Raw genomic sequence first — 23,518 nt, forward strand, 5'->3', positions numbered from 1 at the left:
TGTATAAACCTACATAGATCGGCTTGCAATAATTTTCTGTTTTCGAGATATGGAGTTCCTTGAATATCTATTTTTTGGCCTACGAAAGTGCCTCGAAAATAAGTGTCCCAAACTGCTGCAATTTGTAAAGTGCTTGGACCTCAATTGATCCATATTGAATGTAATACTCATGCTGATGAAACTTCGGAAATTAATCAGCCTGAAGCAGTTAATGACCTACTTGTGGATTCAAGATTGGAAATACACAGTGTCTCATTTTCGATGGTTTTGCCCATACATATATCTCTCTTATTAATGTGTGCGGTTTTCGCGAACTATTGCTATTTTTGATTACCGATTCATTTAAATCGCAGTTTACAGCACGCATTTGGGTGCAGAAAAAGGAACTCAAGTAACACTTGAGGATCAAGTGCTATTTTCCCGCCCACTTGGTATTAGAGACATTTGGGAAATCAATAATGGTAGAATTAAATTTTCCACGGCCTTTTTGGTTTTCATTATACAGCGCGATGTTTGAAATTTGACATTTTTTAATTTAATTGTTTTGGATATGAATAAATAGTTTTTTCCAGATTTCCAACTATTTTATAGGTCGATATCTCGTGAATACGTGGAACAGTTGCTTCAAAAATACTTAAAAGTAATTGCTTTGATGCGCTTTATTCTCCCGTACAAACGAACTTGTAAAAGCTCTTTTGATTTTTGAGGATCACATAAGTACCTATTTTTTGTAATATTGAAGAAGCTGCTAACTAACCTAAAAATACTTTTATAGGACCTCAATTGAGGTATCCCTGCTCAATACAGGATCCACATCACTTCATAAAACCAAAATCGCCACTTGGAAAATTCGGAAACTTTTCAAAAAATATCCAAAAGGGGGAAGTGCATATGTTTTGCCACTTTCCAAAAGTCGAACGCCGATATCTCGGAAACATGTGGAGCAACTGCCTTAAGAAACTGCTCAAATTAATCGTTTGGATGTGCTGTATGACCCTACATAAACCATTTTGCTGCCTCTTCCGGTTTCTGAGATATGGGGCACCTATTTATCTGGAGGTCAGAATATAGACTAGCATGGTTGAAATTATTCTAGAAGGTTATTCTAGTCTAGCTACGCTACACATGCGCTACAATGATAAACCCAGTCCACTTGAAGCACCATTTTGACGTCGGGAGAGCAACAGCTGGAAAGGACAGGTCTTCAAATTCCTAAGTAACACGAGGCAAAGAGAGATGTGATTACTGGTCCAATCGATGCTCCTTTTTAAACTCTCTGAGATGAGTTCTTGTTGAAACACAAATAAGGCAACACAAAGGAGTATGTGATATATTACAGCCTAATGTCAAAAGAGAGACACATCACCGAGGGGAAATAAATTTCCAGATTCCTCACCATATCAAACATATTTTCCAGGAAAGTGACAATACACCTATGCAAGCATGTTGCCTTTTAACACAACTCCTCGCCTTCATTCCCTTTTTCCTGTAATATCGAGTATATTGGCTCAAAACATAATGTATGATAACTTTATTATGATTACACACCCTTGAAGTCACATTTAATCTTTTCCCTTTTGTGCCTCTTAATGAGCGCCCATTTCGTTACAATATTACACGTTATTACGACACCCTCTAATGAAGTTTCTAACATTTTAATAATTAAAATTACTAAATGACTTTGCCGTAAAACGTTTTAGATTGGCCGCATATTTATCAAGTCTATTAAAGGATTTTGAAGGTTTAGCGCGCTGCTGTGCAAGTTTCGAATTTCCCCAGTAGGATATAAAATATAAATCTTATCAAGTTTAACAGCCTTGTTAAAGTTAAATAATTGGCATTAAGAAGTCGTTTAGTCTTTCTCATTAAAACGATCTGTCTTGCGGGGTTCTTGAGTTAATGCGGGACTCCCCCTTCTCCAGTCGAGGCATTTATTGCCGAACCAATTTCAAATTTGTCAAATTAAAATCAGCTACACTCAAGTTCCTACGGATACGGGATCTAATTAGCTGAAATTTCCACTAGTTCCGTGTGGCAGGGCCGTTTAAGTATTATGCTGCCGCCCCCAAAAAACCGGCCATAAAATATAACATATGCGGGACCCGATGTGTCCGGTTCCGGGTTTTGATAACGGCCCCAGATAGTGACAAATCTATTTTATGCTGTTTTGAATTTTTAACGTTGAGGTCGAACTCGATGAATGTGTAAAGGAACATTATCTTTGCCTCCTTTTAAAAGGACTAGAAAAAGCCTTTGAGAGAGGTTTTTCCCCGCTGTCTGGGAAATATAAATTACGGATTTAATATTTCCAGACTTCGAGACGACCAAGGGAATATTCAATATTAATTAATGTGTTTTGAGAGCACGAGCAGCCGAAAAATATCAAAAAATATGAAATAAATTTGAATTCCTTCAATTTCCGGGTTTACTCAGTTTCACCAAACACCGATTCTCCTCCGGTCATGCACTTTTGAGATGTTTCATATTCCTCCCCAAGGGAGTATAATTCAATATCTCGTAACTCTGCCCGTTTCCCTTGGAGAAGAGTTGCAGATAAGGCTGGAGTGCAATTTCATCGACGTACCTGGCGATTGGATGTCATCTTGAAATACTGTTATTGGAGACTACAAATTTCACTGGCCCACTTTCAACCACGGCAGGCGAGAAGCTTCCAGATAGCTGGCCGATAAAAATGGCCTTAACGGAAGTTGTTAACATTTAAAGCGAACTAGTTTCTAGCGGAGCAGTGCAATTTTACTGGCTCTGCTTGCCATTAATCCTACAATAATTGTTTTTGGTCAGAGTTGTTGGGGGTAATCCCTGTACTAGCTCGTCGAGAGAAGGTTCGAGACTGCATCGAGAATTGGGTTAATAATAATTACGGTAGTTTGAAGACTCTCGGTGAAGGAGAGCTTTAGCCCCTGGACATTAATATCAAATAGAATCCTTTAAAAATTCATGTGGCTGTGGCTCGAAGAGCTCTGCAGGGGATGATTTGCTCACCATCGGAAATGTTCTGTTCTAGTTCTAAACGATATCCTGAGAAACCGAGCATCCCTAATGTATACTCATCTAAAGAAGCGAAGCATTCGCTTCTCTTATGACGATCGTAAGAAAGCATTCGATAGGACCCCCAATGACTGACCTAAGAGAATAATAGAGATTTATGAACTACATACATAATGATGACATTACCCTTAAGACCCAGCAAAGAACAACAAGGAATCCACCGCAATCCCTTAGTGGTACGATTATTCAAAAAGGGTTCTAAGAGGAATAAACTCTACAATATCGCCAAAATAATTTTAAAAAAACACACACAGTCAAAACGCAAACATCGAACTAGACATTCAAGAATAAAACTAACAAACAACTAAAAATCACTAATTCGCAAAATCACTAAATCACCAATTTGTTAACTCTGGTGCTTCTTCCCTTTAGCTGTTTATGTTGCCCCGCAAATGAAGCATTTTGAGTTCCAACCGTAAGTTGCTCGCTCGAAGTGCCAAAATATGAGTTTATCGGAGTTTTCAATAGATCAATTTAAATTTTACATCCAATTACTTCATTCTCCCGTCCGACATTACCTGAAGCATTCATCGAATTCCCTCATAATCTAATGAAATTACCGAAATCGCCCCATTTTTACCATAATTTATTAAGTATTTCTTAGGGGAAAATCATCCGCATTTCCAAATACTTTTGCGAATGACTGAAAAACGACGACAGGCACGGATCAGACTCAAGGGATAAAAGTTTTAAAATTTAACAGAGAATTCAACTATTGATTTGTCTAGATTTAGGCGAACAAATGAGAATTTTTCTATGTATAATATGTAGACGAATGTAGACGAAGAATTGCAAGTTTTCCAAATTTCAACTTAATATTTAGAAAACTATAGGAACTATGAAGGAAGCAAGAAAATTGATACACCCTGTATATCAAAATTAATTGACTAGCCAATCTATCTTGAAAAATGAGAAAGCTGTAGCAACGAGAAAAGATTTGTAAAATATCCAGAGAACAGTTAAAACAATAAGTGGATTTTGCCTCGATTCTTCTCGAATCAGATTTCTTGACAAGAAAGTAACTGAAAATGAATGCAAACTTGGTGAGTCGATCTGGAAAATGGAGAAGTTGTCAAGTAACAGGTTTGTAAAATATCTAGGGAACAGGTAAAGTTAGATGAATTTTACTATGATATTCGATTTCCTAAAGAAAAGTAGATGTTTCCATTTCAAAGTCTCGATGGAAGTATCCTGCGTCAACATATGGACCCTATATCTGTCGATTAGAGCAGCAAAAATCACTTGAAAATATTTTAGGCTTTCCTAAAAATTTCTAAAGATGCTTGATGTGCCCAATTTTAACCATTTTTCAAATTTTTAACACCGATCTTTTGGGAACTCAAAAAACAATTGTATTAAAATTCAAATGAATTCTCTAAAGGGCCTCTGTCAGCCTGCGCTAAACGGTTTTGTCTGTATCTTTTAATTTTTAATCACTCCATTAAACCAAAAAACAGCACAATAGAAATTTGGAAATTTTTCTAAAAATTTTCGGAGGGGGGAAGTACGTACTTTTTGCCAGTTTTCATAATTTGAACGCTGACATCTCAGGAACTTGTGGATCAATTGCTGTAAGAAATAGATCAAATAAATCTTCTCGATACGTTATGTGATCTTGCACAAAAAATCTCTTTTGGTTATTGAGATACCGGGTCACATTGTGCCTATTTTTTGCGATTTTGGAGATACTGAAAAGTGAAAATCCTGAAAAAACCCTTTTCAAAGCCCAGGACCTCAGTGGAGATATTAGGGATCAATAAACAATAGATACCTCTCCATTAAACCACAATTTAGGGGTCAATTTTTGTATAGTCGGTGATTTTTTTCTCTGCTGTTAAAATTGAATCTAAATTTGTAGGGTAATTTGAAAAAAGTAGGGTTCATTCATCAACGTTATAATTAAACGATGCGATTCGACAAGTGTCCTGCCCAATTATTGAAATCCCGAATTCGAGCCGGGCACTTTCGCACCGTCGCGTCGCCGTGCCCAACTTCCAACTCCCGACTCCGTTACCGGAGTTTCGAATTGAGAGACTCGTCCACCGTCATCAGTTATCGGCGAACTTCAGCCCAAACTCAACTCCCGTCCAGTCCAAAAATAGTTTCGAACAATTTTCGGAAGTTACGTGCGGAAGTTGCAACTTGTTCTGACAGTTTCGGGGTTCGACGGTTTTATGGTCGCGACTGTTTTGGTGCTTGTCGCCATTTACGGAGGAAAAATTTAGATTTTCCGGTGAGTAAATTTTCTTACAAAAAATTTCGTCTTTAATTGATGGAGCTTAGCTGGATGAGCAACATTACTATTATAAATCGACAAAAAAGCACTTGGCCCGACAATATATGAGATTTTTTTCCACAAAAACTTAAGAAATTTGAACCATCACAGTTGAGAAATATCACCAGAAAACTGTTTTTAAAATTGAGATATTCAAGAAGCTCTCCGATCAAAAACTTTGCTTGACCTGACCTGAAATGCTTAATCAGGTCTGAACATGTTAAGAAACGTTATTGCGAATATCGCACAAAACTGCTAAAATATGGTTTTTTTAGAGGTTTCTAAACAGATTCTTATCGGTTTTAAAGCCCTTAATGCTCCGACAACGAGTGATAAATTGCTCAACTTACGTGTAATGCCTACACGAATGTTGGGATTTTCCTCTCAGATAAGTCACGACAATTTTTGAATTAATCAACAATTTTATTGTTACACTTTTTTTCACATTGCAATATAATTGCGTCTAGAGAAGAAAAGAAAAAATACATTTTCCCAGCTTTTGGGGATGTAAGCTCTAGCTATAGGTGAGAACTCCATGAAGCTTCTAGGGTGCCATAAGCCTTCTTCACATAAAACTCATATCAACACAGGAAAGCACATAAAAGGTACATAAAGCCATGGATTAACAGATACTTAAACATTTACGTAATATTTCAACATCACCCTTAAACATTCACTTATACTTAATATTCTTTAACTGGCAAGAAACTCAATAGTCACTTAATACTTACGAATTGGCGTGTGATGGTCTGATGCTCGTAACATTTAAAATGCAGTTACCGAACTTAAATGTAGTAGCTGGAACCATCGAACTTTATCCCAACCTGTTTGCAGATGATTTGCAGCTAAATTTATGTTAAAGAAGTAAGAAAATGGATCCGAAATGATTGATCATTTTCTCAGGATGGGAGAGAATGTTTTCCGCCACTTTAATGGTTGTCTGGGATCAATAAAGATACTAACTTGAATTAACCTCTTTTGCATGAGGAGGCGGAAGTCTTCAAAAAACACCCGGCTGGTTGATGTTTTCCGCAGGTGAGCAGTGATAACAACTGGATAGTGTAGGATTTGGGATAATCACATCTAGCTACTAAAATCGCCCACTCTCTCTTTTCCGTATTACTTCACACTCACTTATCTTCTTCTTCTACTTTCCTTCTTCCTTCTTTCCTCCACGGTTTTTCTTCCTATAATTTCCTGTGCCATCTTTTTAAACGCCATCCGCTTCATCTCACACTCAGTGAGTTCTCTCTCTATTGTCTCACGCTCCAGCTTTAATCCACTCACCCTCCTCCTTTCCCACATCATTCCCCATTCAGAGCACACCAACAGGGTATGCTCTTGAGTGTTTTCAACTATCTTCTGGCAGAACCAGCAATGGCTCTCACTTTCCACCCCTATTCCGTAGAGAATTCACCCAAAACTTTATGTCCTGTGAACATCTGTATCATTTCGTAATTGCATCGCATCCATTCTGCCTTGTACCTGTGTGCTTGGCTCTAAAGCACTTGTTCATCCTTCGCATTTCTCCCATAGTTTCTCCATTCTTTCAGCATACTCTTTTTGGTACACACCCTACTCTCGTTCTCATTTTCCTAATCAACCTTGTCGCATCCACTTACAGGGTCTTCTCTCACTATCCTACAAGCACTTGTTACTCTTATCGTCAGTGTGCGATTCGCTCTTTTTAATGGTGCCTCATTCTTCTTATACTCTAGTATTTTCTGCCACATTGATGCCGCATGCAGTACGGCAGAGGAAACTGCCAGCACTAACACTCTTCTCTTATCATAACCGGATCCACCTTCTATCGGCATGATTCTAAATAGCACTTCAACTACTTTGCCCCCTTTTTCTGTGATTTTGCTTATATGTTCAGAACAACTAATTCCCCTACCAAACCATGCTCCGAGGTATTTCAGCTTTTCCTGCGTAACAAGTTCGTGTTCGTCCATCTTTACTTTGAGGCTCCTAATTCTCCTCTACCCACCAGCACCACTTTCCGTCTCTATTGTCTGCATTGATCTCAATCCTAGGGGGTCCTTGGTATAGGCCTAGATTTTGCGTAATTTTACGTGCATCACTAGAGTAGCGCCGTTGAGAAACCGCACTATGGCCTGAACTAATATTAATAAACTTTCGTTGATTGTTAAAATTGCTAAATTTCTAAATCGGGAATATTTTAATAAAAAATCTTCCAAAATTACAGACAATCTGCCTAATATTTTTCAACTTCCCTTCTCCTCTCTACCACCTCTGTGGTCTTTTCTTGTCTTATTTAGCTTCCCTAAAATATCAATAGATTCAGTGAAAAGCATTATCATCTTCAAAATCTTTTGCTTTCTCATCACTTTGGCTTTACTAATCCGTAGCACAAATTCTTACATTTTGTAGATAAAATCAGGCCTTCCTACTTGGTTGTGCTGCATTAAGAAAGAATTAATGAGTCGTGAATGAGCGCATTGTCTAAATATGTTAAAGGTTGAGCTGCATTATTCAGGATCAGAACAGGAGAAATTCCATTCTGGTACTTTTACGAAGCTCTTCTTTGGTCTTGAATGGTGCGATCCAAATTCCCAAGTTCCACACCAATAGTGTTTTTAATATTCAATTCAAATCAACAATTTCATAACTTTTATTAATAAATTAGTTACTAAAGTTATGTTACGGTTTAAGGGTGTTTACGAAACGAGAAAGCCCCAAATATAGCTACATGCCACCTTATTTCGATTTATGATCTGAAAGTTTGTAGCTTCCGGCGCCGTATGTATATTTTGCCACTTACAGGTCCTCGTGGCGGCAAACTTTCCGGCCATATAATACATCCGAATTTTCTATATTACCTGTGAAAGTTTGGCATCTAAAACTCCCTGAAACATATCATTAAAGTCAATATTGTTTGATAATCACAAACTCAAATACGATTTGTCCAAAGTTCCGCACTTACCCTCTCCTGGTGTGCGCTGAATATCCCTCTTACCCTGCAGGCAATAATTTATAAGTCATGTTCCTTGTTATTCATCATATTTTGTCTTTAGAAGGAATCAAGAATATGTGGGATCTAGGACTCGTAATTAACTTACTTGACAAACTCTTCAAATATAATCCTCGGTTACCCATGGATGCCACCAATGAAATTCTGAAACCTTGAAGATAAACCTTGCCAGTATCAGTGTCCAATTCCAGTGCCAATGTCAGTGCCAATGCCACCAATGCAAAAATCAACGAAGCGATAAATCTGATTTCTTTCTTGCTCTGTCTCTTTTAGTTCCCGAGATATGCACTAACTTTAGTCGATTTTGAAAGTGCGTCGGATTGAAGATTCTTCAAATTTCACTTTTAAGGTTTTGGAACGTCCGTGTAAGTGTCCATGGACGAGTACTAACCTGAATACTAGAAGTTATCCTAAAATATACAGAACATTTCAAATTCGACCCTCACCATTGGGATTTTGGAAACTAGAGGAGGTACGAAGAAGTTTAAATGTAGGCAAAATTGTGTTATTTAGAGCTTGACCAAATGCCCTTTTTAAAATTTGAATTTTCTGGGTGCTTCCAAAGATTGTCCAAAAAAACTAAAAATTGCAGATTTCGTCTTTATTTTTTTTTAGCGTTATTTGATAAGGAAGCCCAAAACCACACCACATTTTCATTGCAACTTTTTCTCAGCTACAGTTTTCAGATTTGCCATCCGACGTTTCGTCTTTCGACTTCCATCATTAATTTTATTTTTTTTATGGGCACCACATTGGATTTTTCGACAAAAAAATAGTAAAATGACAAATCTGAAAACGTCATCGGGTAACTGAGAAAAAGTGGCAATGAAAATGTGCTTGTGGTTTTGGGCTTCCTTGCCAAATAACGCTAAAAAAATAAAAACAAAATCTCAAATTTTTAGTTTTTTTTTTGGATATTTCCGGAAGTACTCGGAAAATTCAAATTTTAAAAGCGGCATTTGGTCAAGCGCTCAATTACGCAATTTTGCCCCATTTAAACTTCTTCGTATCTCTTCTAGTTTCCTAGATCCCCATGGTGAGGGTCGAATTTGAAATGCTCTATATAAATAATGGTGAATGAAATGCAGGCATTTTTATTATTTAGAAACAGAAATTTTTCTGCAGCAAGTTCTTCTTCTTTAGGTGTGTCCGATTTTTAATTAAAGCATTTGGATGTTGTTTCAATGCTCCGGTCCGGAAATTATTAAATAATGCAAATGAAAGTCTTGTTAAAGCGCCCTTGTTTCCAGAGAATAACAAATTGCTGGCACTAGGCCAAGCTAGAAAAGTTATATTTTACAGATGGGATTGTTTTGAGTTTCTAATCTCTGAAATTACACAGCCTCGGATTGTTACCAGAAGTTCGGTTTAGTTGTCCACAACGAGCGATACAAAGAGCTATAAATTCTCCATCATGTGTAGGTACTTACACCTGTAACTTATAGATAATATATCAGGGAGACAAGGCGTCAGTTCCCCAGTCATCTGTGCGACCTAGTTTTTCCAGACTTTTCCTCCCAGGTGCCTCAAATTGCCAACAAAATTACTTTGCCTGCGATATGTCTCTAGATTTTCTCCGAGGAAAACCAAGCGATGTGACAAGATAGTGTCTTGGGACACACCCCCTAGATCCGCCACTGCTTATTAGATATTGTATAATAATAATATCAAAAATATAAGCTTGTATGGCTGCTGATTGCTCTGCTCTGCAATATGAAAATTTTATATTTAGGCGCCGTTTTTGCTGGTGCTGGATGCGTTTTAAAAACAACGACCAAAAGTGCAACTACCATTATGATACGCTAATGACTTATTCTGCATTAAATAATTTTAAAATTATGCGTTTGAAGCCCATAAACGCAGGGCCGTATGAAGCACAACTTTCACGTAAGGAACACCGAAAAACAGAGTCGTACTTCAAGAGGTCAAAAAAGTCAAACGTACTCGTGCAAGTTTGAATAATAGCAGATCGCTAGAGGCCTTGAAAAATGGAGTACGCCGCTGATTTTCATGGTTATTGAACATTTATTATTCCGATTTATGTAACAAACCGGTGTTACACCCAAAGAGGGAAAAATTCAAATGATCAGAGGTCGTCGCCTATCATTAACTATTTTGCAACTTCGTAGATGCTCCGAGAAGCGTGAGTATGCGACAGAAATTCATGAATATTGAAACTTTATAATTATTCATTTAATATGAGAAAATTTTCAAGAAAAAAGTCATTGTAAATATATATCTGTTATGAGTTCTGTACGAAGAAGGGAATGGCAATTTAATAAATTCGGATTTTTTTGGCATAAAACTTTGTTCAATTCTGAAATGTTTATGAATTATTTGAAAAATTGTAATTTTGAGCTTTATTCATCGAGATTTGTTGTTATTTGTGACTAAATTTTGAAAATTTTTGGATACTCCTAGGAACCAAAAATCTACGCCACTGGTTTCATAAAAATTCTCTTTCATGAAAAGATTCTCTGTAACTTAAAAAAAGACCAAAAGCAATGGCATGCCGAAAGAGACATAATTATGATAGATTGCCGTGTTCTATGACATTGTGATACACCATTGATCTGCATTAGTATTTAGTGCATATTGGGTCTCGTAAGCAGCCCCACACTAATGTGCTTTGCACCGCCACTGTCACGAAAGAACGTTGATTGATTTTCAACTAATTTCGAAACTAAAATGAATAGAAAAAAATTAAAAGAAATGTGAAATCTGCTTTCTTCTCTCTCTCCCTCGCTTTACCTTCATTTGAGTTCCAATTAGAGACCCTCATTATGGCTATGATAGAGATCTTTAAATGATAAAGTCGATCGCACCCGGACCCGAATATTTTTGCTGAAGTTTTATTTCCGGCTTAAAGGGATCAGGCTTCAGGTCACTTCCCGGTATAAATCCAAAGGGATTCGGTTTGATTAAGCTCCGTAATTATGAAATATGCTGCCGGGTTTAATTGAGTTGCATCTTGTAGATAATGTGAAGATTACTCTCTCTTCCTTCACTGGTGATTGTCAGTTTTCAACGCTAAGAGAACCTTTAAGCCGAAAGCTTCGAGGCCGCCCAGCAGTATGTTATTGAATTTTTTTCAGGGTGTCAAAAGTTACGCCTAGAAAGAATGAATAATAAAAGAATGAATTCAATGGAAAGTTGCGGGACATGGAAAACGACTTAAAAACGGAAACGTATCCATCATGGCTCGTTACGTATTCAGTTCCGTGAAGAAAGAGTGGAATTTGGCCGACAAAAAATTTGGTATTTATATGACTGGTTCACCTTTATCAGGCTCCTTTTCCGCCCGGTCGAGAAGCAAATTCGCACCATCTAAAACTCTCGGAGCTAATTTATAATCAACCTAATGTTTACCCTCCACCCTTTTGTTAACTCAATTGCCAGCCTGTCTGAAAAATTAAGACTTTGCTGTTGGCGAATTAAATTTTCAGGATATTGTTTGCAGAGCTCTGAAAATGTTTGCGATAAGTTAAACCAGGGATTATGCATTTTTAATAAATCCGCCCTAATTAGAACTAGAAATGAGAAAATTAAGCTTTTTTGAAACAAATTTCGTTGAAGAAACATTTCTTTGATTGGAATTTGGGCGAAATTGGCAGTAGAAACGTACACAAAACGGGTACAAAACCAATTCGGAGAAGATAAAATCGTTCAAAAAACGAAATGGATTGAAAATTTAATTTTGCTTAAAGCAAATGACATTCTAAATATAGAATATTCAATTAAGAACGGACAGAGAACTACGCTTTGGGGTAATTTTTGAATAAACTGGGGAAATTGAGTTAAGAGACGTTTACTGCTCCATTTTCGCATTTCGTACAGGTGCTTTGCTTTGAAGTATTTTATAGAATAATGAGGGATTTATGTCTAAGCAAATTTAATTGAATTGAGAGTTCAATCATTGGAAGCAACCCTGTATCGCTCAAAATTATCTGCGACGCTGTAAAAATACTAAACCATCCTTAAAAAACACGCGTAAATTCCTTAGACATTTAGTCAGAACGTTATTGCAATCACATTGATTAATTTGGACCTGAAAAATGGTGTGTTGGCTGCATATTCGGTATTTGTGATATAACTGGAAATTCATGGATGAAATAAACTTTATTTTCCTACTGTTTCAACAATATTTCTGCCCTGTTTTTACAGCTTTAAAAACTGAATATTTGATATTTAGCAACGAAATGTTGGGACTAAAATTACTGAAAATGGGTGCTGGTTTCTCTATGAGCTATGAAAAGCTCCTGATACCTTTCTGATTTTAGATAATAGTCAACTAAATATGCCAGAATTCGAGAACGGAAAAATGGACTAGAAAATTTCACATTATAGTTTCTGTTTGTTGCTTTGATATCCACCTTGATTTGAAATAAAACTCAGTTATGTTGTTGAGGCTTAGCTACGCTTTTACCGCATGGGCTGAAGCATTAATTCTGATATTAATATGCATAAATAAGTAGCTATTGTGCGATTGCGATGGCAACCAAATGAGGGAGTAATAGTATATTATTGTACGAAGATTACATGATAGCCATTATTCCCGCACGAGCCGCAGGAAGGGACACACGGCTCACTTGATCTCTGTTTCTGGTTTCGCTCCTCCAGTTTTCCGGACATCAAATTGAACTATTTTTCATACGAAACACTCCTTAGAGGCTACGCGATTAGAATTCACAATTCCTGGTCAAAATCTATTGGGCAGAGCTTGTTCGAGGGTCGGCATTATCAGAATTTTTGTCGCACTAGCCGCCTGGTCTCCCAAGCTTGAGCAGTTTTCCGCCACCTTTTCCAGCTGTGTGCAAATCTATCAGGAAAAGCACATGATTTTTTCCTAAAAGCTTAAGAGATGGAAGTTTTTCGTCGGTTCAGATTTGAGTTTCCGCATATATGTATATAATCAAATTAGGGTAAAAATGTGGTCAATAATCTAATGGACTTGGCGAAACTGCCGTACGTTTATCATTGTTTCGCACATATCTGGAGGCCACATGAAGCACACTTATTACAAGAAAATCATGCGCATTCCCAGATACCTTTCCACCTAACCGGAAGCGGAAACAGATACGGAAACAATGAGAGGGCTAAAACCTTTCGGAATTGAACAGCGACTTCAGGCCTCGGAAAACAGAAAGCCAGTAGCGCGGGGTAAAAAATTTGGGGGCTGCAAAAACTCTTGACCCCTCAAAAATAAAACTTGAACTCAGGCGTTTTGCTAACGAAACACTTCTCGGATACGCAAACTTCTGAAGATTTTGTCGTTCACCTTCGGCGCCCGGGACTCGGGACACCCTGTATGTATTTATTCAGGCGATGGCTCCAGCGTTGCACCCCTTTTTGGCATTATTCACGATAAAAATTTTGCAACGGACGGTCTAGAATTAGGGCTTTTCCTCTGTAATCTAATATTATTAAAGCAGAAGTAAGGCAAAGTGAAGTTGCCACTAAAAGGGAATCTGTTTATTAAGATAAAGTTTCAGAGCAGCTTTTACCGGTCGAAACGTACCTTGTTGCGGTAACGTTGAGGGGAGCATATCGTACGCTGAATGAACATTTAAGTTTCATCCCTTTCACTTAGCAAAATACAGGAGGTCGAGCAGTTTTGAGGGTTCGGTTAGGTATTTTCTCAGTATTGTTGCAGATTTGAACGCGGAAATATCGCAAAACGCAACAGCAACAACCATGCGGACTCACACTTCCACAAAATGATGAATCGAACGACCTTCACCGCCCAGAACCGACGCGATGGATTGAGCAAACAAGTTGGCAGCAATTGCATTGTATTGCCCACTATTTAGTAAATACAAATTTACTCGCAGATCAACATTACATGATATTGAACTTGTCAGTAATGCAGCTAAAACGTATTAACCGATGTGGATCGAACGCTCCCATCAGGACAAAACAACACATCATTCAAAGACGTATCGGTGTTGCCATTCAAAACTTGAAGTTTAAATTTCGGCTTTCCCTGAAATAATGCGGAGTCGGATTCTCCAGGCGCAGAAACTTTATAATTAAAGTATATTATTTTTCTTTTCAATAAAGAGTTTCCTGCCGGAGTTTCCACGTAAAAGTCATTTGCGAAAGTTTCACTATGGGAACGTCTGGACAAAAATAAATGAGACACGAAAGTTGCTCCGCTTTGGCTGCGTCGGACTCAAAAAGGGAAATAAAAATATTTACTAAAGCGGTCCACGGAATTGGATTTTCGTCTGAGTATAAGGTCCAAATTAACAGATTAAATATTGTTCGAAGCACTAGACATGCTCAATTCCGGGTAATCCAGATGAGCACGGTCACATGCGAAAAGAACAACTTTCTGCGTTATTAGGCAGTTTTGAATTTTGTATTACCTCTAACAGATATTCAATATCGAAGAAGGTATTGACTGAAAGGGAAAACTTTTAATACGATTTTGCGCTAAAGAGCTAGATTTATTTAAAAAGTTGTGCCGCTTTTGGAGAGTTCCCGTCTCCCGATTTTAAATAATTGAGTAGGAATACCCCTTAATTTACGCTGAAACTTCGGAAACTCGATTCAAATAACACTCGAATTGAAGCCAACGATATTACCGGATAACACGTGAATTCCTTGGAGCTTACAAATTCTGCGAAGGGAGAGACTCATCCACAAGGTTGTAAATAAATTATGGTATCTGTGTAATCCCATAATTTTCCAGTTTCACCTCAAAAGGGATCGGTATTACCCTATATTTGCACGAGCAAGATTTACCAGAACAGACGACATTTCACGATTATTTCGTATTTCTAATCAAGTCAGAATGCAACCGGTTTTCAGGAGCTTCAGATTTTCAGGTCACCGCGATAACCGAGAATATAGAGACTCGACAATCTATATCGGAAAAATGAAGAAGTAAAGCAAAAGAAATGGCGCAGTTGATGACACGAGATGATCTTGTTCATGTTTTCCACAAAATTACCGTTATTATTCAAGAAGTGAATTTTCTTCAAAAGTCCAGCGTCCTAAGGAACAAGAAGCGAAAATTCATCGAGTAATGAAGTATGCCGAGCCAATCTGGATCGAAGCAATCGTATACTATAGCAATAGCTATAGCAAATTGCTGGAAAGATCAAACAGACCAGCAGCTATGAGACTAATATTAGCATACAGGACGGCCATCACGAAGAGCCTACTGGTCATAGCAGAGATGAGAAGAACTCACGATACTACATTCACCAAGAAAGGGACAACAAACAGAAAAAATGGTACAGCTGATGATACGATCATCTTGTTTATGTTTTCCACCAAACTGATGATCGACCTCACTATTTAAAGTACAGGTTAGTTCAGGTTAGTTCACCTCAAAAGAAGTCAGTATAGCACAGAGACAGAAGTAGTTCAGGTTAATGATGTGAGATCTTATTCATAGAAATTCAATATTAGCACAGAAAATTTCAATAAAAATACATAATGTTTTTATCTTTGAATTACTGAATCTGCGCCATATATGTTTGGTCCACTCACCCGCATATTTTGGTACTAACTCGAACTAGCCTGTCCTCCTAAGGAAGAGTAGACAGGCTTAGTTCAAATGACCCCAAATCAATTTAACCATTTTAGAGCTAAGTAGTCTCAAAAATCATATAAAGGTAAAGTAAATGCTCTGTTTAAATATCTGAAACAAATATGCTAAAAAACTAAGATGAATCTCGAGGCATATCAGGGGGGATCGACTTCCCTGACCAAACTTCCACTTTTCTGTAGCAAAATTGTATAGTTTAATTGAAAGCAATTTGTCTCTTCATTCACCAATTTCAAGCCCTATTCTTTTGTTCACATGTCGCAAACACACGATTCGGTATGTTGGACATTTATCCTAAACCTTTGTGACAATCACCCGTTATGAATCATCCATCAAACGAACGTATTGAAAGTGCATGAAGTGAGTCGAATTTACCAATTTTTGCTCTTTTTTCTGAACGGGTTTTACGTCAATTTTAATTAAATAATCACAAAGCGACGGGTCTATCAAAAAATCTCTGATAAAGAGTGTTTTGAGGCGAATTTATTTACTGTATCCATGCCGAATTCGCCTTTGTCTTTATAAATTTTTTATATCTGGACGGTTTTAATTTTCTTAGTTCCCACTCGTGGGGTTATTTTAAAAACTGTTTTTCCATACTAAAAAATGCATCTTCCACTGAAAAAAAGATATTTGTTACGGATTTATGTTTACAATGGCCAGAAAAGCAGAGGAATAGAGTCATAATCACCTCAACAATGGAGGAGTTTCATATCTAGTTTTTAGTGTATTTTTTAATTAGAATCGGGTGTTTGTCCAGAACTGTTGCTCTATTTAGACAAACTGGATCTTTAGCAAGAAAACATGGCAGCGGAGACCACTAAAACGTATACCAGAAGTCATTCATCAAGTTCAACAGATAATGGAAAATGAGCCCTGAACCTCCATTCGTCACTTGCCATAGCAGGTGCCTCTTTCCACTCAAACGTTCCACCGATTTTTCAAGAAGGATTTTCTACAGCTTTATCGTTACCGAATAACTGTAGTTCTTGAACCTATATAGTTCCCAAATTGTTACCAATTCAAATTTACCAATTGGAAGTTAAAAAAAATGCAGACAATGACTGGAAAAGGAATTGTAAGTTGCCTAATTGTTAATTAGCAATTTGACTTGAATCTCCCCAATTTTCATGGATTTTTGCGAAATAAATTGGAATCCCCAGTAATTCTCATTCCTGCAATAAAAATGCTGTTTGAAAGCGAATTTCTGAAGATTTCTATTATTTCTATCCTATAATTGATTCTCTTACAGGAATTTCGAAGAGAACGTGAAAATATTTAAATGAGGGACAATAATTAGATATTTAATTTGACGTTAAAGTAGAACACGTGAAACCTCAGCGGTATTAAAAGGTTTCATAATGGAGCTACGCTCTGTAACACACAAAACCATTTTAAATATTAAATGAACCTTCAGCGGACCAAAGGTCTTCATACAGTGGGGTCAATTCTTAAGAATATCGGCATTAATTTGTAAGTGTAATTAAAATTATAATTTCATAAGTAGATAAAATTTCTATACCCTAGTTAAATATTAAAGTTGCCCTTAGGGACCCAAAAAGCGCTACACATAGTCGGACAAATTTTAGGAAAATCGATCTTAATTTGTAATGTAATTAAAATTGTAATTTCTCAAATAAGTGAAGTTTCCATGCCTCAATTAAATATTCAATTAGCCTTTCACCATTGCGATGTGTCGACTCAATTTTTAAGAAGAGTGATATTAATTTGTAATGGCAATTAAATTTGTAATTTCGTAAATAGATGAAGCTCCTTTGCACTAGTTCATGTTTTCAACATTGTGACATATTTATAGATATCAAAAACCACGTTTTTGGCTTTAAAAATCAAATTTGCTTCGTTGCATGATGTTGGAAATTATTCATAATTTAATATTGAATTTCTTTGAACTGGAACATGTCCTGCGACTCCTGCTGAAATTAATATGAATGCAAATACGGAACCTATGAATAATAAACAAAGAGGATTCCTACAGGACTAGTGGCTGATAATAAATTTGCACGGAATATCTCTTGGTTTTCGTAAAATATTAAATAACGTTATTTGATAAATAAAAAAGAAATAAATTACAGATAATGATATCTTTCGGAAGTCGCGAACTGGCGTTCTAAAAAATTACAACGTTCGTGCCAAGGCCCATAGCTAGGTTATATGAAATAATATTTTCCAAGTGACAGAGATTAATGGGGGGCCAAAAGTATTTAAGAGATTGTTGCTCTTTGATTTCGGGGTCTAACTACGCCAGAAATAGATATGCGGAGTTGATTTTCCAATAAATTACTTACTTCTCTTTTTAATTGCTACTAATTCCAATTACTCCTAATTTTTAATTACTCCCAATTTTCAAACGCGACTCATTAACTGCTTCCAATTTTTGATTACTGCCTCTTTAATTAACCTCGCGGGAGCATGTGTGAGAGCAGGACTGCCTTTCCTAAACCTGCAATCAAACACAAAATAAAAAATGAATCGACTGGCTGTTTAGCATAATCATTAATGGAATATTCGATTTTTCCTCATATAATTCTGCAACATTAGGGTTTATCTTTTCAACGTTCCTTTGCGACCTAAATGGCTTTCGCTTTAATGGCTCAGCAGTGCGATGGCGGGTCGCGAATATTGAGGCACTGATATTGGAGAAGAGTTTAACGATAAAAAGGGTGTTATCCCATGTTCTTTTTCCGCCGCTGTTGCTTGTGAAATGATAATTTTGTCAAGAATACATGAAATATGAATGTTTGCCATTATAAGCCGTTGCAAATACTAATGGAATGGCGTGGGAGAGGCATTAAAGATTGCAATAGAAGATCGTTGGTTTCGACTGAGAAGTGGCAAATCAGTCGGATTAAGATGAGAATTGTTCCGGCTTTCTCACCAATGACGCTGTTGGACGAACCTTGAAAACTTTAATTCTCTGGGTTCTGAATTATGAAAAAGCTGCTAAAAAATGTACCCAAATGGTGAGAAATACAAGTGGCTGGCTCTGAAACTAACACGCAACATTCTAAAAACTTCCGAACTTATTAAACTTAACGGCAGCACCTTTCTTCAACTTTATAAGGTCGCAAGGGAGATTGACTTCAAGAATATTAACTTTCTTTATAAAGAATTTGTTATTTTCTTAACTTTAAATTATTCGTGTCGCTTATAAGCAGTCTACCTGGTCCTGGTGAAGCTGGCCCAAGTCAATTTGCGACAGACAGGTCCTGTGTAACTACAGCTATTGTCGACACGAAAACCATTTGTTAACGGAGTCACGACATGACAGTACCTGTTTGCATTCCATAACTAGTTACGAAATAACAAGAATCTAGTCACCAGGGTAAGCAAACCGTTATCTTACTTTCAAAATAAGAAACTATGATAGTTGTTTACTTATCAAGGCGAAAAATTATATTTACTCCTGCAGCTGTGACTGTGGGGTTGAATACGAGGGATGAACGAACTTAAAAGCAGTAAATGTACAAATAAAACACATAATTTTTTCTGAAAACCAACCGGCCAACAGACTGAGCAAATGCTCTCGTTATCGTGAAAAAAACTAATGATGGCATTAAAATTTACATTGACCTAAAACAACTCAATTTAGCGGTTAAGTGGGAGCATTTTTACATTCCAACATTGGATGAAATTGTATAGAAGTTGTTAGGGTCTAAATATTCGAACATATTGGATTGTAGTGGTAGATGTTAGATGATACAATTGTATAATGAAAATAGTCGATTAACGAAATTTAGCACACCATTTGATAAATATTATTTTAAAAGTCTTTCTGACGTATTATGCTCAGCGGCAGAGATAATTCAACGATAAGGTCTTTATTTTTTCCTTGACTTATTGAACGAGGTAAATCAAAATGATTGCCACTTCATTAGTACAACTTGTCTTCTTTTACAACGTGGCGGTGTCATACTTCAAATTCAACGATTCGATTTCCTTTAATCGTCATTAACTTCGTTTGTTCTTGTGGGCGTTATATTATATTTTGACATTTTTAAATTCAGCTTTTTTTCTGATTACAGCGATGTATCAACCTGACAGTTCGGTGAAAGTATCAAAAATGCTCATAAATAATAATCTGATAGGAATAAATCTGGTGAGCATACCGGCCAGCGAAATTTCTAATATGTTTTTTTTCTTCACTTGAAAAGGCTTTTTATTAATAATTTTATACTAATTTTGTATCTGCAGGTAACGTTAAGGAAAATTCAGTCGAGCTGTAAAAAATATCTTTATTAAACAAAACAGGACTTGTGCACCATATTGCAACAGGGAACCTTAACGTGTAATACATACATAATAATCATAAAAGAAGCTGAATTCAATAATAGGAAAATTCAAGATGATGTTTATAAGCAAAAATTAAAGTGATGATGGTTGTCGAAACTCGAAACGTCGGATTTTAAATATGTCATCGCCACGTTGTTGAAGGAAAAACGTTGTCTCAATAAAATTTTAATCATTTTGAATTAACTTGTCAAATAAGCTGAGAAAAAAATAAAAACCTTTTTCAAAAATATCAGTTTGTTCGAGTACCTTCGAAAGTGATCGGAATTTTTCAAATTTGAAAACGGCATATTCTTGAACTCCAAATTGTTTCAGTTTAACCGGCCTCGTCGTTTTCCAACCGATTTACATTTTTTCTAAAAAATTAGCAACAAAATAATTGGGGTTTCATGTGATCCCACCTACATGGGTGAAAATAGACGATAGTACTTAAAGATTAACGAACTAAAGAGGGTCTTTTTTGTCACATCCAGAGTTTTCCCTTTTTCTCTCTTCACAACTCTGGCTTCTAACGAATTTAAATTTCTAGAAGCTCTGACCTGATAATTTTTCATTCTCATGAAAATAATGCCTGCATAGACCCGTCCTGCAAAACGCAGATCTCTTTTGAATAAACATCTCTTTTAACAGAAACCTCAACGCCATACACAACAGACACGTTTTTCTCAATTTTCTTACTCGCTCGCTGGAAAGTCATTATTTACTTGCAGGTTTCGGTGTATTTTCTCGTTGTGCGGGTCGATGTCCGTACAATTCTTCGGGTAGAAATCTTCCTTTTGTTGTATAAAGATACAATTTCCCGACATCTTTCCTTAGCTATTGGAAAATAGAAATGCCTAGCTGTTCCGAGCGAAAACGAGAACTTCGTACTGTTTTTAAATGACCCGTTTAGTTGTGCCTACGCTACATAAAAATCACTTGTGGATAAAGAACTTGGAAGGCGTGAAGAACGTAATTTCTGAAAATCCAAAGCTTCATATGTGAAGCCCTATCGACAAGGATTTAATGGCTTCCCATCTAAACATGATTAAATTCTCTCGCGCAATTGCTTCCTGTTAATTTTCCCTAATAGTCTTGATTATTTTAACGCTGCCGTCGAGTATTTTCCATGTTAAAGACCTAAAATTCACTTTTATTTGCTTTTATCAGCTAAAAGCTGGATCAATGTAAATAAGTATGTTCGGCTCTAAGGGCTCGTAAACATTAGACGAGGGCAATTAATCTACGATATATCTCGTTGATTTAATTAAGACATGTGACGGTTCACAGAGAGTGTAAACTATGCGTGCAACAAACTGAGGAGTGAATGGAAGCTCCACGTAATTGGCTGAAGTTTAATTAGTAAAGGTTTCAGCATGTTTCATCTTCATAATTGCGCTTTAGGTACACTATGCGAATATACATGCAAATATTGTCCATTGTTCTTCATTTCGGTGTTATATAATTAGGCATTGAACCAGCAGCCGGGGTTCGCTCTAAAAGACCAATAAGCTCTGTAGATATCTGCATAAATCATTTCCTCATTAAGGTGGAACCTTAATGATCTGATTCTTACGGATGGACGGGGAGTGAAATTGGGAGAGACTGAGGACAGAGATGAATAATCACGAAATAAAGATAAATAATAATGTTTTTTTATTGATAAAAAACGAAACTTGCCCATTTTTGGACAGAGCTGTTTTAAAATCATTTTCTGCATGCGCGCATGCTTTACCAATGCCCTTTCTCTCACTAAATTTGAAAATTAAAAACGGCAAAATTGGGATTTAAATCAACATTGGTCAGAGAAAGGCCACTGATGAAGCAGGCGCATTTATGCATCGCCGGACTCTTTTAAATCATCTTTTCATATTTTTTTATTATTCTTTTATTTTGTGACTATTTATGCTAAAATTCATTCTGTACCTATCTGTAATAATGAAGTGCAGCCAATTGAGTGGAAGCAAGAACTTCATTACTCACTTCGTATTCATTGGACCTACTTCTACGTAAACGCCAAAAAAAACTAAAAAAAGTCTGAATTATTACATCTGCATTTAATTTCGAGGATACCGATTTTTGTTTTTCTCCGATGTTTTTCTTTTAATATTATTGTGTTGGCGTAGCCTATCAGCGATTTTAACGTTTATTAGTTTTTAGGAGAGGACTCTTCTAGTTTACCCTATTTGAGGAATTTCAGTGAGAAACTGGCAGTTTGAAATTAAGCCAGGGGTAATAGTGCTACAACGATGGAGCAGGTATTTCTCTTTTCTTATAATTGAGCTGATCAAAAATTCGTAATTTCAGTACACTTAGGTAGCAATTATCCGAAGAATTTTGGCCTAATTATTGCTCAAATATAATTAAACTAAAAATAACGAACAGAAATGAATTTAACGCTCGAGATAGCAACGATTTTTAATTGAAGTCCCTCCTTTCATTCTTTAATTCGAAAGCAAAATCTATTATTGCGTAGGCGGTTCCCAGTAAGCGCAGCTAACAAGCGAAGAGAAAAGGAAAGAAGATTAAAAATAATTTTAACTGAGGATCATAATTCGAAGCGATGATTCTGTTGAACGTGTATTAAGTGACTCCATCAAAATAATCTAAAGAACTCATATCGGGCGATCTGTATGGCCATGCATGCGGCCCTGTTGTCTCTCTGGAATAGTTAATTGTTGTAGTTGACAGTTTAACAAAGTCTTGTGTAAATATTAATAAAAATTTGGACCCGTGGAGACACTCAGTAGGGAAATCGCGCTTAATACTTTCGTCTTGTAGCTTGAGCATTACGGTACGCCATTCCGCATACAAAATGCATTCCCCCATTTCTGCGTTGGTAAATTGGACGATTTTAAACACAACCCACAATTTATTACTCAAAAACTCGCATTACATGCTGATCACTAGAAAAGAACAAGGTCTAAACTATACAAAGTGCAGCGCTAGGGTAATCACCACCTAGCAAGAGTATGAGTTGTGCAGGAAGTGATTCACATAAGCATTAGCGTAAAAACTGTTTTTTCATACCGTACACATTACTAGTTTTTGACGTAAGGAAAAACAAGTTCAACAGCTTTTGTAGAGTATGTGTATACACGAGCTGACAGAAGTTCAGCAGGTCTAATCCGGATTGGCCTCTTGTATCCAGGACACTAGATAAATGACAATACTTTGGCAAAGTAAAAGAAATGGTCCACACACCACCACACTTTAGTTCAATTGTGGGTTAATTTCTCGTCGACGAATATTCCCCAAGAGCAGAACCTCACGCACGGCCTCCTAGATCACCCGATATGAATCCTTTAGATTATTTTTCTCAAAATGCATAAGA

At 36.7% G+C, this 23,518-nt stretch overlaps 1 protein-coding gene across 1 annotated transcript in view; it reads left to right on the forward strand.

Annotated features, from left to right (window-relative positions):
• The first annotated feature begins 5,134 nt into the window (after positions 1–5,134).
• The window catches only part of Cad87A (cadherin-87A), an 85,200-nt gene continuing 66,816 nt past the window's right edge, over positions 5,135–23,518 (forward strand). Inside the window, exon 1 of the mRNA XM_066403254.1 lies at positions 5,135–5,302. The gene's annotated coding sequence lies outside the window, so the exon portion shown is untranslated. The remainder of the gene's footprint in view (positions 5,303–23,518) is intronic.

The sequence above is a fragment of the Euwallacea similis genome, chromosome 28 (assembly GCF_039881205.1).
Source record: "Euwallacea similis isolate ESF13 chromosome 28, ESF131.1, whole genome shotgun sequence".
Taxonomy (NCBI): Eukaryota; Metazoa; Arthropoda; class Insecta; order Coleoptera; family Curculionidae; genus Euwallacea; species Euwallacea similis.